Here is a 15,193-nt window from a genome sequence, read left to right as displayed (position 1 = left end):
TCGCGGTGGGCGAGACGTGACCCCTGCCCAACACCCGGAAAGGTGCGCACACTGGTCTGTGTCCGCACCTGCGCGCCTCCAGGCTCGCCCTGCCGGGAGCCAGGGGCGGGGGACACGGAGGTCGGGACTTGGCGGTCCGGAAGCCGCCACCTCGCAGCCTCGCCGGCTTGGGCAGGTTTTCCTGCTTTCCTTACAGGGGAACCGGGAGGCAGTGGGACTTGGGCTCAACTCCGCCAAGCGCCTTGGTTAATGAAAGACACTAAGGCGGGGATGCAGAGGCCTGGGGAGCCACCAGCCAGGTGGGCTGCAGCTAGGCAAGCGCCTTTCCCCAGGTATCCCTCCGCTGCTCCACGGATTTTACAAACCCTGGCTCAGGGTTTTGGGCCCCAGAGGGAACGGTTTTTCCCAAGATGTGCGTGGGAACAGGCGTGGAGGAGTGATTCCCGCGGCTCGCTTCCCGCGGCGCCCGGTGCCTGGCTTGGCGCGGTCACAGCCTGGTTCTCTGGGCTTTGGCGGGAAGCGCGTTCACCTCCTAGCCCTTTGCTTGCTTTGTACCTGGACGCCGCGGCCAGAGTTGGGATTTAACTTTCCTGTGCCTGCGGCGTCCTCGGGATTCCCGGCAGGGGGCGCTGCGAGCGAGCGCTCTGAGGACTAGGAGCCACAGGCAGTTGCTGGGTCCTGGGCGAGTGGGCGGGAGTCCCAGGCAACAAACAGCAGAACCAGGTAGATCTTGCAGTAATTTCATTTTGGGGCTGGAGATTGGGGGCACTGATCCGGTGGCTATAGAGAGCTGTCAGCCTTGCTAGAAGAGGGGACAGGAAAGGTGGCGGCCAGACTTAAGTGCTCTAACTAGAAAGGTCTCTTCCAGAGAAGATCCCTGTAAACTCTTCCTTGTCTGGACATCTGTCTTTCTTGTAACTGTTGCATTTACTCAGAAAGAAATCGAAATTGAGGGAGGATAGCGTGAGCTTTGTTTCATACCGTTCTGCTTTTTAGGGGTACTTTAGTTAACACATCAGGAGTCACAAATGATCTAGTTCGTTTTGAAGAAAGACAAGTTTTACGTCTCGCTTACCCAGAAGAGCTCTGTCATAATGCCTGAGTTTGGAATCAGCAGATATGTTATTAATTATAGAGGTAGTCTGTTCATAAGGAGACAGAAACACAAAACCAGACTTTAATAAGAAAGATTTTTCAATACCTAATTAGGGTTGCTAAATTTGTTGCTAATTAATGCCAGTTTCATTATTTTAGAGAGTGTAATGTTTATCCTGACCACTTTATACAACTTCAGTTAAGGCGGATAATACCTTTAAGTTATGTATAACTGAAATAACTTTCTTGTCTGTGCCTGTATTTACACCAAAAGAAACATGGATTTTTTTTCTCTTCCAAAAGATTTATTTTTCTATGTTTGTTTTTCATGAAAAAACAGCCCTAAGTGTAATTGTTTGGTTCACTTGAAACAGATTTTTTTTTCCTTGAGTTTCTTTCTTTTAAAAACTTGGGTTATAGAAGCTTGCTCATCCACATTGCTCCGTGAGGTCACGCTAAGCATTTGTATACACATTGAAGTGTGGGGGTGACAAACTGACATCTATTTTTATGTGCTTTTAGCCAATATGTACTTTTATTAACAGGGAGAAGACAGATGATGCTAATCATTTGATGTCTTTTGTGAATTGCACTAACTCATTTGGTTGTTGTAATGTCAAACAGCTGCGAGATCCCTGCTGCGAGCAAACGCTTTGGTCTCCTGGGTGGTAGAGCTTGTCTCTGTCCGAAAGAAATTTTTGAGATGTTCAGAATTTGGTTAAAATAAGCCTGTGTTCTTCACTGCCATTTCCCTTTACAATGATTTCATCACGTGTCTTGCGAGAACGAAACACGGAAACTTATAGCACCGAGGCTGTTAAAACGTATTGACCACGAGACCAAAATAAATACAAACACATTTATACAAACGTCTGCATAAATTTTAGAGAGTCAGGGGCCTTCTGAAGCCCCATTCGTGGATTTGCAGCAAGAAATTTAGTTCCAGAGTCATGTTAGCCTCTTGCTGAAGGACAAGTGTTACAACCAACAAGCCTTTCTCTGTGCTGTGTGCTAGGGGCCCAAAATAACAGATGCCAGCTCTTTGGGGACGATGTCAGATGCTCCTGATGTTAGAGAGAGCTGCGTATCTGAATCGTGACACAGTTTTACTTAACTTGGTGATGAGTTTTAAGAGTTTCCAGTGATTTCTTTTTTGGTCGTAAAGTCATTGAAACTGAGTCTTTTCTTTTGATACAAGAAGATGTGGATGAGGAGCAGAAAACCTTTGCTAAATGTCCAGCCAAAAGTATAAAGGCATTGTATTATGTAGACAAGTAATCATGAACTCTACAATTAACTAGCATCAAAAACTCATCCCATTGAAGAGGTCTGAGTTACAAAGCAGATGGTGTGCAAGATAGAACAAATGAGTTTGTAATATATCCCAGTCAAGGAATCCATTTTTATAGTAGTATATGTACAACTATTTGAGTACAGCAGCCCTACATCCTGCAATAAATCCTCCATAATTCTTGATTCTAAAATTATACCAATTTTGTATTTTAAACTGTTTCTGCAATTGTTGCTATAGTTACCCAGACAAACTGCTTGGGGTATAATTATACCAAGGTGACGTTTTTATGTGTTAAATAATATTTAAAATGTAAATTATGGTGTCTAACAAATTGAGTTACAACTCAGTACAAAGTGTCTAAAGTGAAACCTTGTACATTTCTGCTCACCTGCATCTACTTGCAAATTTATATCAAGAAAGCTAACTGTTTTCTTGAATCATAAAATGAGCATCTATAAGTACTTTCAGTTGTCTTGAGTACAATTGACAACATAGATAATTTCACATATGTTCTCAGCAACCTTTTAAAATTGAGATGCAGAAGTTTGGTTGAAAATTAGGTTTCTATCACTCTGCTGCCCTGCAGAGATGATCTGTTATAGATAGGGGGCAATCTCCTGTTTCTAATTCCTGTATAGATTGGGAGCAACTTGGGGATAAATTCAGCAGGTGAGATGTGGTTGCTGGGAAGCACTTTGGAGAAACAGATGTGCGTATGCTTGGTAAACATACAGCATATTTTTCAGATGAACTTTTAAAGAATTGGTTATCCAGATATACAAAATCAATTTCTGATAGGGAGAAAAGAAGAAAAAGCAAAATTAAAGTAAGCTAGAATATACATAGACAAACTTTTCAATATAAATGAGCCTACTCAAAACTTGCTTTGATTCAAAATTGAAGCCAAATAGAACAAAACAAATGAAAACTTGATCCAAGAGAAGGTATTGGATCATAGGTAATTTATTTCAGCATACTAGTATTGACACAATCTTTGCCATCTAAAAGACTGTATAGCTAAGAAAACCTGGCTGTCCATTTCACAGAGTATTTTGAAGCCAGGCAACTTCAAAAGCAAGTCATATTTCACCTTGTGCGTGAAATGTAGAAAAAAGGAGTAACCTAACAGTGGGCTCAAGAACACAAAGTTTTCCCAAAGGAATTGCTGTTGTCATCTTCTTTCTTCTCCTTTTTTGGTCCAAGATTAATGGTTGTTTGACAAGAGCAAAGACAAGCACACTTTATTTCCCTTTCCTACATTTTAAAATGTACTGACATAGTATTGTTGTATTTGGAAAAAATAAAATCATTCTGTTTTTAAACTCTTCTTTTCCTTATTGGTTTCCTAGAATTGGTTTCCTGATTAACACTTGGGAAAAAAAAACTGTTTTAAAAGAGAATAATTTTTTTAGAGGATGAATTTATTTTATTATCGAAAGGTCACGAGCCCACTAATCTTTTATCTTACCATCTTCCACCCATTATTTGTCACTGGATTTCTGTAGAATTGGCTAACCTAGGGGTCATGTAGAATAATGAAGGAGTATACACTGGAAAAATGTTATTTTATGTTACATTTTTATGTACAATTGAGAGTAAATCATACTACTGCAATAGGTAATTCAATGACAGATATGTATGATAAATAACGAGTAGAGTGATTCTATCAGAAGCCAACTCTATTGGAGAAATAATGCTGTATTTGCTGAGATGTGAAATTAAATAAGTTATAGGCGAGTGACAATCAGGATAGCACAAGGACAAATTGTTCACAGAAAATCGAGCCTCTTTCAATCAGTTCAAATCCACCTAATGTTTGGCAACGATGTATGATGTACCCATGGAAAGAAAAACAGTCAAGGAAAGCAACTAAGAAAAAAAAAGTTGCTAAGCAGTTTCCTGCGATCTGTCTGCAAAATCATAAAACTGAAACTTCTATTCTCCTGAATCACAGGAGAGATGGCATTCCTCGCAAACCGACTTCAAATAAAATTCCACACAAAGAGCTTTTCTTTCTGTAAAAACAAAACAAAACAACAAAACAAAACTGGAGATGTGACACATCTTGCAGAAGGCCCCCAAAGCTGTTCTGAGCCAGCCACCAAGGCAGCTGACTCCTGCCGGTGCCCCCAGACCTGCTGTGGAAAGAGAACACGTCGGAGGCCAGGGACATTTGTGGTTAGGCATCCTGTAACCAAATGGATTTTAGAATCACAAGTGGCTTCTGTGACTCCTTTTACAGGACTGAGATTTAGGTTTGTTGTAAAACTACTGATTTTCTTTTTTTTTTTTCTTCTTTTTTTGGAGACAGTCTTGCTCTGTCACCCTGGCTGGGGTGCTGTGGCATGATTTCGGCTCACTGCAACCTCTACCTCTTAGGTTTAAGCAATCCTTATGCCTCATCCTCGCCAGTAGCTGGGATTACAGGTACATGTCACCACACCCGACTAATTTTTTATATTTTTGGTAGAAACTCCTGACCTCAAGTGATCCACCCTCCTTGGCCTCCCAAAGTGCTGGGATTACAGGCGTGAGCCACCGTGCCCGGCCTGATTTTCAAGTTAAGAACACTGTTTGTAAATGGCGGCATAAAGGAAAAATAATTGCTCAGGATGCTAAACTTCTTTGTGTAGCAGATATTATAATGAAGCCATTGTTCATATGGGTTGACGAGTGAGTATAAACTAAGTATGTTTGTCATATAAATTCCTAACTCTGGACTTGACTTTAGAAGCAAGTTAGTATTGTAGGAGAGCTGGGTGGAATAAGCCCATGGTTTAATAAAGATGCTTGCCTGGTTGGGCAGGGCCGTGGGAGAAGCCTCCTCGTTGGATTAGGTACTCACTGACAGTGGGGGATCCTGAGGGGACAACTCTCCTGCTGTGCTGGAGAGATGTCAGCAGTGGTGGACGGATTCATGGCCAGAGAATGGGTGGTGTGGGTGGGAGTGGTTGACAGAGTGTAACTGTACCTTTGTGATTGTGGAATTGGGCAAAAGCTCTGTGAGGACCCTGAACACAGCGGTTGGACCATCCAGATGGCCTTGAAGATGACCAACGGCCAGGGCTGGGTCAGAATCCCACATCCGTGTCAGCTCAATGGCTGCTCACGGAGCCCTGTCTTCAAGATGAGGAAAAGCGGAGGTGAAGACAGTAAGGAGGGAGGATTTCTCTTCAAGAATGGCCAGTAATATGCTCGATTACAAAGGAAGGGCCTCAAAACGGTCATTCCAAACACACTGCTGAACGAGGATCTGGAGAACCATCTGAGGGAAGAAGACAGATGCCCGGGAATTTGCATGCAGTGACAGACCATGCCTGCTAAGTCAGGGTCTGCAGCTTCTGGCATTGGTGCTGCTCGCCTTCAGATGGGTCTGTGTGCCTGAGACCTGCTCTGGGGGTGGAATCTTCAGTTGCAGGAGGGATATGCACCCGAGGCTGGGAACTAGGGAGAGTCCTGTGTGATCCTGGCTCTGGGACCAGCCTTCACTGCTGCCACAGTCCCTCCTTTCTGCCTCCAGCCCCATCCACCTTGCAGCTAGCCTCCTGCCCTTTGCCTGTCCTCTCCTACTTGAAATGCTTTCTGACCACTTTCCCAGGAGGCTCACTGCTACCAAGTCCTGCTGCCTTGAGATCTTTGTTCAAGCATCCCCCCTTCAGAAAGGTGCTCCAAATAGCCCTGTCCCCTATTTTCTCTCTTCCTCTAGACTCTTCTTTTTCTCTCCGTGTCTTTTTTTTTTTTTTCTTTTTTTTTTGAGACGGAGTCTCGCTCTGTCGCCCAGTCTGGAGTGCAGTGGCGTGATCTCAGCTCACTGCAACCTCCATCTCCTGGGTTCATGCCATTCTCCTGCCTCAGCCTCCCGAGTAGCTGGGACTACAGGCGCCCGCCACCATGCCTGGCTAATTGTTGTTGTTGTTTTTTTTGTATTTTTAGTAGAGATGGGGTTTCACCATGTTAGCCAGGATGGTCTTGATCTCCGGACTCGTGATCCGCCCGCCTCGGCCTCCCAAAGTGCTGGGATTACAGGCGTGAGCCACCGCGCCCAGCATTCTCTCCATATCATTTTGCACAACTCCACACACTGCCTTTATTTCTTCAAGTCTTTCACTGATACAGAATGTCAGCTTAGGAGACCATGAGACTGTTTTGTTCATTAGCTGTGTTGTCAATGGTGCCTAGAACAGTGCCTGGCATGCAGAAGGCTCTTGGGCCATCTTGGGTGAGTGACTGAATCAACAAATACCCTTAGATACTATGTATATAGTATCAACGGCAGTAGAGTCTACTGACAGAAAGGACTGAGGCTTAAACAAGACTTTTGGGGGCTCACCATGAACTCTAAAACTACTTATATTCTTTATTTGGAGAAAAATGTTCCAAATGCCTCCAAACTGATATATTAGCACAGTCTTGAAATACAAATGTCTTTGTAAACTGGCAGGTGCAGGGGTGGGACAGGGACTGCATGTTTCCTATTTCCTAATACACGACGATTTGCACAGTAAGTCAGTGCTTGTTAAATGAATTGATGACCTTGCATGACATGGAGATTAGCATAAATATAATTTCTGTGTACAGATTGAATATTCCTAATCAAAAAATCGCAGTTCCACAATGCTTCAAAATCTGAAACTTTCTGAGCACCAACATGACCCTAAAAATGCTGATATATATAATGCAAATATTCCAAAATCTGAGAAAAATCCCAAATCTGAAATACTTCTGGTCCCAAGCATTTTGGGTAAGGGATACTTAACCTGTATTAAAACATAGAAAAATTGAAATTCAGGGATGTTCTTATTTAAAACAGCACCCTCCCCTCCAAGCACACACATTCCAGGGAACATACTGGATCCTTATTACATATGTTTACACATTACGGAGATTTTAGACATCCTAGAATATTTTTAAAATGTGGCAGGCTTTTTGTTATATTTCCGAGATCAGGCTAATAAGCCTAGTCATGTAGTTGGATTTATAGATTTAATAAGTTGAAACAGAAGAATGGGTAAACAAAATGTGGCCTATCCCTATAATGGGCTACCATTCAGCTATAAAACAAATGAACTCTTGATATATGCTGCAATATGTGTGAACCTCAAAACCTTACGCCAAGTGAAGGAAGCCGGTTACTGAAGACCACACACATTGTATTTCCATTTATAGAGATGCCCAGAAAAGACAAACCCATAAAGATGGCAGGCAGGTTAGCGGTTGCCTGGGGCTAGCAGTGGGAACTGGGCGTGACAGCAGATGGGCAGCCCAGGCCTTTTGGGCCTGATGGAAATGGTAAGAAACGATTGTGGAGATTGTCGTACAACTCCGTACATGTACTAAAAATCATTAAATTGTACACTTACAATGAGTACATTTTACGGCATGTAACATATACCTCAATAAAACTAGTTTTAAAAAAGAAAATTCTGGACATCATCCCTAAAATTAGAGTAAATTAAACTGCCAGTGGCCTAAATACAAGTCCCACTGCGTCTACTGGGAAATGTATTCTGTGTTTCCATTACTTTTACAAAGCTTAGCGCCAGGGCTAGTGGGTGCTGGGATGAGCACATTTCTTTGATACGGAGGCACTTTCTTCCTGGGAAGTCTATCTGAGTTGTGATCTCTATTATGAAAACAAGCAAACTTAGGTTGTTTCCGGGTGAGACAATATAACCAGATTAAATCAGTTAAACATCAGCCAGCCTTGATGCTGAATGTTGGGTGTACCCCAATTCCCAGTCATTGTTTAGAGTATACCTCTCTGCCCATTTTTATCATTTCATGTGCATAGCTCAGGGGGAACATCTTTGACAACACAGAATATCGTGGTCTCATTAGAGCTGCAGAGTCTGGGACTCCTAGCATCATTCTGTTCAACAAACGAGGTTGCTGTCCTTTGATGGGGGAGAAGCTCCCGATGCCTGCTTCTGTGTCCTTGTACACTCTCTTAGCTAGACCTTCGCTTCAGCTGGAGAGGCAGGTAACTTCTGACATCCAGAACCAGTGGCAGAATGCAGATTTTTAAATGCCCAGAGCCTGAGTATTTAAAGGTGAGTGTTTCTGCCCCCGCCCCCAACCTTAGAAAGAGAAGAATCAAATAATTGCTTCTAGCTCTTCTGATTCTGCTTTGGCACATTTTGCAGTTAAAATGCAAAGCTGAATGTAGGTTTTGGGTAGAGATACATACGAATTGCCTCTCATTTCCTTGCTCTTCCACTGTTTTCTCTGGGTAGAAGTGAGTGTCTTTAGCTCTCCCACCTTGTTTACTGCACCTTCCATCTGTTTAGTGTGTTAAAATCCTCTCTGCCTCCTGCCACAGGCTTCCTCAGTTATCTTGTGGGCACCTTGCTTTCCCCACACCAGTTGGTTTCCACGTAGTGGCTTTCCGTGGGAGTGTTTACTTTGGCACAGGTGGTCCACGGTCTAGATACACCCAGCATGGCTTTTGGGATGTGGTCCCAGGCTAGCTGGCCTTTAGCACTCATATGCATTTCTCCATTGGTAATAGAGTATTTTTTTATCCAGTCCTGTGATGCTTCAGGCAAACATTTTCATAGCTCCTAATTTCTTCAGTCTTTCTAGTTACTTGTTCACAAAAATGGAGATCAACAGCGTTTTAAGTCCTAGTGCAATAGCTTGATTTACCTTTTGCCAGGGTCATTTCTGACCAGCTCACTTTGAACTTGCCTCTTCCCAAACATGAAGCCTAGCTTACAAGCAAATTAAGAGTAACATTTACAGAACGACCGTGTTTTTGTATTACCAGTCCTAAATTATTACCCTTCATCAGCAGTAAAGAGTTATTTATGAGGATGCACTAATATTTCCTTCCGCTGATTAGATGGCAGTGGGGTGGGTGACATTTTCATCTTTCATACCACTTTTGATGGTTTTGGTTAGTCGATAAAATACTGTTTTGGTAGGTACTTTTTGTGGTTTGGTTTTGTTTTCTTTCATTTTCAACAAGCTAATGTTCTCTAGATTTCAAGGATAATTAATTAGCCATTCAGTTAAACAGACTGGCTGGTTACAAGATTGGAAAAATGTCTGTGTTAGCAGGGCAGATATTTAGTTTTGAAACAGAAGGATTAAGAAAGCAAGGTAGTTTTCTCTTGTTTTAAAATCTCCTTTAATCATAGATTTGTATTGGTTCTGGTAGCTTCAGATGATCATAATTAAAGCAGCTAATAGTGTTATGTACAGAATTATGTGAAGACATTATCCTAAGTGGATAAAATGTATTAGACCATTTTTTAAAAATGATTTCTACTTTTTCTAAGCATTTTCTTTTCTGAAAAGCATCCAAATGTTAGCCTCCAATATTGATTTTGGACACTCTAAGATGTATGGGATTTTAACTTTATTCTGGCAGGCGAGAAGTGAGGGAAGGGCCTGGAATGTTCACTTCACAGCCTGGCAGGGTGTCTGCAGCACCTCCTGTCCTCCTGTCACTGTTCCGAAGTTTAAAATCAGAATATCTTTGCCAGTGTGTCAGTGAAGGGAAACCTTATTGAAGCTTGAGCCTAGGAGTTAAAGATAGACATTGTATTTAAGTGTAGTATTTCCAGGCTGTAAATATAAAAGAAAAATGGTGTTTTACAGAGCAGGGGTCCATTGTCAGATATTATTGAGCCTTTGCCCAGGACACGGTGTCTGGATGATCTAAACTGGAAAGGGGAATCCTGGACTGCAGTTTCCTGTCTTTTGTTTGTTTGTTTCTTTGTTTTGTTTTCAGACGGAGTCTTGCTCTGTTGCCCAGGCTGGAGTGCAGTGGTGCGATCTCGGCTCACTATAACCTCTGCCTCCCGGGTTCGAGTGATTCTTCTGCCTCAGCCTCCCAAGTAGCTGAGACTACAAGCATGCACCATCATCCCTAGCTAATTTTTGTATTTTTAGTAGAGACAGTGTTTCACCATGTCGGTCAGGCTGGTCTCGGACTCCTGAGCTCAAGTGATCCACCCACCTTGGCCTCCCAAAGTGCAGGCATCAGCCACTGTGCCCCGCCTCCTGTCTTCTTGCACAGGGTTGCTCTTCAGATACCCTTTAGTGACTTTCCCCCATCTATCAGAGGAATTTTCCTTTTCCCCCTCCTTATCATTGTCCTCCTCTGGTTAATTTCTCTGCTAAACCAAAATAATTTTGATTATTATGCTCCTTGTTCACCAGAAAGTTTTGAGCCAAGCCGTCCTCCCCCAAACCCATGTCAAAGTGGGTGCACCAGGTTTTGTGCCCTGTATCTGATATTATCAGGTATCTCTAAGCATCTGGCTGCTCTGCTGTGGGATTCAGCCTGCTGCTACTATGATGGGAGCAGGAGCACATGTCCTTTTTCTCCTAGTCTTGTTCCTGGGTGATTTCATATTGGCGCCTACAGACGGGACCACATCTAAGTCAGTTCTGAGTATGACAGGCATGTATGGCTATTCAGTTACATCCCGACGTCTGCGTCACATTGGATGGTGCTCTCGAGCTTGGGAAGAGCCAGCATCTGCCCATGGGGTAACTCTCTCCTGGCTTGCTGCACGGCGGTAGAGATTCCCTCCCTTCCTCAGTCCTGGTTCCTGGTGGGAAAAATCTGCAGTCTCTTAAAGATTTAAGAGACTCTTAAAGCCCCCTTAAAGGACCCCCTATTCTCCACCGTTGAAGCACTCTCGCTTCCTTCGCCTCCTTACACCTCAAAGGTGGTGCTGAGCAAGTGGGAAGACCTGAACCCAACCCAGTGGTTGAGTTGAAAGTATTCCCACTCTGCCGATCCACTCCTCCCCTATATATATATTTTTTAACAATGCATACTTTAAACTAGTATTTTTTCTAAAGCTTTCTTCACCTAAGAATGTCACACTGAATGTCTATTGTGCAGCAGTCATGGGTGGGTTGGGAGAGCGGAGGTGAGAGTTGGGAAGGAGGCTCCCCGTATAGAGAGAGCATCTCAGCGCGTCCAGGCAGCACATCTTGGCTGTTGCAGCTTTCCACGCTGACTCCGAAAGTCAGGCCTGGAGCCAAATTTACTTTCCGTCTGCCAGCAGTGATGGAATTCCTAGGTTCTATCACCAGCTTGCGAAAAGAAATCATTCAGGAAACTGCAAGCTGGCAAGTAAGAATCGCAAAGATTCATTCACTTGAAAGCTTACGCCTGTGAATGTTATTTAACTTTGAACAGTGTTTCCAGGCCCACCTGCAGAGTTTCCAGCTCCCTGAGGTTTGTCTTGGTGCAGAGGAAAGCCCTTAAGGATTCACAGCGAGGATCTTCAGCATGAAGCTGGGAGGTGGGAAGAGCAGAAGGGCTTTCCTGGGGCTCACACCTCATTCAGCCCTGACCCAAGACTTTGTGCAGTCAGGTTGCTCTCTAGAACTTCAAGGAGTCAATATAGGTGCTTGGACTTTAGTTCCTGAAGTCATACACAAGTCAGGACAAGAGTCAGGCTTCACTGCGGTCATGTGCCCTGTCCATTGAAATCCTGAAAGACATTTTTAAAGGGAGTATCTATTGAGGAATTGTCTGTTGAGGTAGGCTGAAGGAAATCAATGTTCTGAACTTGGACTATGGCTAGAGGAGAAGGCTGACTTGCCCAATAAAATTCTAAACAACCCCGCCCCATGCTGCCCAGGCCATTGCCACTGCTCTGCCTGCAGAGTAGCCATTCTTCTATTTTCTTTGCTTTTAATAAACTTGCTTTCACTTTATGGACTCGCCTTGAATTCTTTCTTGCACGAGGTCTAAGAACTCTCTCTTGGGGTCTGGATCGGGACCGCTTCCTGGTACCACAGTGTTCCATGAGGATACAACACTGGCTGGCCTGCTCCTCAGAGTGGGCTCCATCGTGGCCCTTAATAAGTCCTGGGGCAAGATCACACCCAGGGATCTATAATCAGGAGTCCTTTTAATTAGTGGTAGTAACACACGGACCTTAGTGCAGTTTTGGATTCGTTGCTAAGTGTTTTTCAATGAGCCTTTAATTTGTTGTTGTTTAATTAAAAGTGTATGTTCTCTGCAGAACAGGCTTTTGGGCCCACACTTCCTGCCTTGAGGTTTTTGGAGCTGGCCCTAAGTGGGGAGAATGAGCATCTTGACTGAGGGCATGGCAGAGTTGTCATTCAGAGTGGGGACAGAGGGTGCAATTAGTGAATTACTCATAGTGGGGCCTCCTGTGGGAGGCCCTCGGGGCCCAGTGGCCTTTGTGGATTCTTCTTTAATTGCACTTTTAAGTGGACACACAGTTGGCTACTGGGTTTAATTAAGCCTGCAGGGCTAATATGAACACAAATCAAAAGCAGGTTAGGGAAGGCTGCTTTCTTGAAAGTTTATAGGGTCACTCGCTTTTATCTTTGTTCCTCTTCAGGTGAGTGCTGGTGTATCTTTTTCAACACAGCTGTTGGGGTCGACTTTGACGTCTGCTGGTTTGGTGTTTTGCTTGATAATTGCAGTGGCCCAAATATGTTGCAGTTTGTGTCCGATGTTTTAAAAACCCATGAGGAAGGGGGCCACGGGTTCCAGCTCACTCGATCTTTTGTGTCTTGCCTATGTGTGGGAAGAAAAAGTTTTTGTAGATATATTTATAGAAAAGAATTTGACCTTAGACTTTTCAGAATTGGGAGAAGGCTAAAGGAATTTGTATAAAGACATAATTAGAGGCACATAGGAAACTTCTAAAGTCTGCGTGTTTGAAATGCTTTGCTTTTCTGAGCCATTGGGAGTTTATTAGTTGTTTCCTTTTCCCACATTAACTTTCACATGATTAATTGGATTTACTTAATTAAATGCTCTATATTTAAGTAGAGTGGAGGCACAGGGAGTATTCGGAAAATAGTATCAATTGTTCATATTGAATATTTTAGATTAACATTTTATACCTAAAATATACAATATAGTCTGCTTATACTTGGAGAGAAGACATTGAATTCTATATTTATAATCTTTTACTGTGTGTGTAACCTTTTACACTGAAGTAAAAGGTCTATTTAAAAAATCTTATGGACAACCTCGAAAATTCTGTATCATGAAATTCGACTCCTTTCCTGCATTCCAGAGGAGCAAGCCAATGCTGTAACTAGGAGCACGTCTCTGTTGATGCCACAGTAAGTTGAAATGTTCAGAAGGGTAGCTGGGCTATTTTTAACAAGTTCAAATGTATCCTGCGGTGGAATATTTCCAATGATCCAAAATTAGTGACAGTATCTCGGACAGCACAGTATTGTGGAAGCAGACGAATTGGCATTTTCAACATCTTCCAATTGTCAACGTAAATCTAACACTAGGATTGATGGCTTTGGCCAAACAATGCTTCATTCTTTGGAGAAAACAAAAGAATAACCTCTAATTATGAGCATGGGGGTCGGAAGCTTTGGAATTAGGTGCTTGACAAAGTGAGCACTGCATGAAATTAGGAGGAGTTGCAGGCTGTTAGAAGATGACAGTCTCTTGGTGGAAGGACCGTTAATACCTACCAGGGACATGCTTATTGTATTGGCAGGGAGCATGAAGGAGAACAGCTGAGGTTTTCCCCCCTCACTCTTCTCTTTTGTTTACATGAAAAACGGGGTCAAAGGAGAAGCCTGGTGGAGAAAGGGCTTGGCTATCATGGCAGCCTTTTATCTATGGAAAATAAAAGGAAGATACAGTTGCCCTCTGTGAAAAGATCTGTGATAACACTTGTCCCCAATCATTGGAGAGACAAATGACCATTTCTCTTTGAAAGAATTATATTTACATTTCCCCATGTCTAGAGAAATGCCTTCTTATTAAATGTACATGCAGGTCGGGCACAGTGGTTCACACCTGTAATCCCAGCACTTTGGGAGGCCGAGGCAGGTGGACCACGTGAGGTCAGGAGTTCGAGACCAGGCTGGCCAACAAGGTGAAACCTCGTCTCCAATAAAAATACAAAAAAAAAAAATTAGCTGGGCATGGTGGCAGGAACCTGTAATCCCAGCTACTTGGGAGGCTGAGGCAAGATAAATGCTTGAACCCGGGAAGTGGAGGTTGCAGTGAGCCGAGATCACACTATTGTACTCCAGCCTGGGCCACAGAGCAAGACCCTGTCTCAAAAAAAAAAAAAGTTCATTGATTATTGTTTTTCCGTAAGGTTTTTTGTTCACTTGTAAAGTAATCCATAGTTGATAAAAGGATGGGGGGACATTTAATGTCTTTATTCTGACAAACACTTTCTGTTGTCCTAAACTGATATGGCAGATGGGATAGATTTGAGTCAAAGAAAGGGGTATGGATTTGGTGAATTATCGTGCCTTATTCATTGAATATTGACTGCCTCCAGGTTGACAAAAACATTCTATAGATTTCTAGAACCTGGAAGACACAGCTGAGGTTTTCCAATTTATCTCTTTGTCCACAGGTAGGTCTTTTTCTAAACTGCATAGAGAGACGGTCATCTATTATCTTCTTAGAGAGGGGCTTATGATGGCGTCCCATTATAACTTGGATCACTTGTTTGCTTTTAATGTGTCTTGCTCCAGCAAGGATACTAGGGTAAATGGTAGCATTTGGTCTATGAAGCAGGATACTTACTAGAAACTTTCTCTGGGACACACCCTAGGTTCTGCCCTGGGAAGACAGTGTGCAGAGACTCGAGATGGTTTTTGCTCTTTCAGTTTCTATTTTCCAGTTGCGTGTCCCTTGTACTGGCACAGATACCATTTTTTGCCAGCATGCTTCAAGGACCTGAACCAATGCTGCAGGTTCAATTCAATCAAACCCCGAGGCTTTCCTAGGAACCTCAGGGCAGAATTGCAGTGACGGCAGGAGGGAGGAGGAGTGGGGTGTGGGACAGCGAATGATAGAAAGAGTCC

The 15,193-nt window shown here is 43.2% G+C and overlaps 1 protein-coding gene across 2 annotated transcripts in view; it reads left to right on the top strand.

Annotated features, from left to right (window-relative positions):
- The window catches only part of SEMA5A (semaphorin 5A), a 519,394-nt gene that overhangs the window by 789 nt on the left and 503,412 nt on the right, over positions 1–15,193 (top strand). The window lies entirely within an intron of this gene.

Source organism: Trachypithecus francoisi, unplaced genomic scaffold (assembly GCF_009764315.1).
Source record: "Trachypithecus francoisi isolate TF-2019V2 unplaced genomic scaffold, Tfra_2.0 Lachesis_group2, whole genome shotgun sequence".
In the NCBI taxonomy this organism is placed as follows: Eukaryota; Metazoa; Chordata; class Mammalia; order Primates; family Cercopithecidae; genus Trachypithecus; species Trachypithecus francoisi.
Note: the sequence above shows the minus strand (reverse complement) of the source record. Positions and strands in the feature narration are given on the sequence as shown.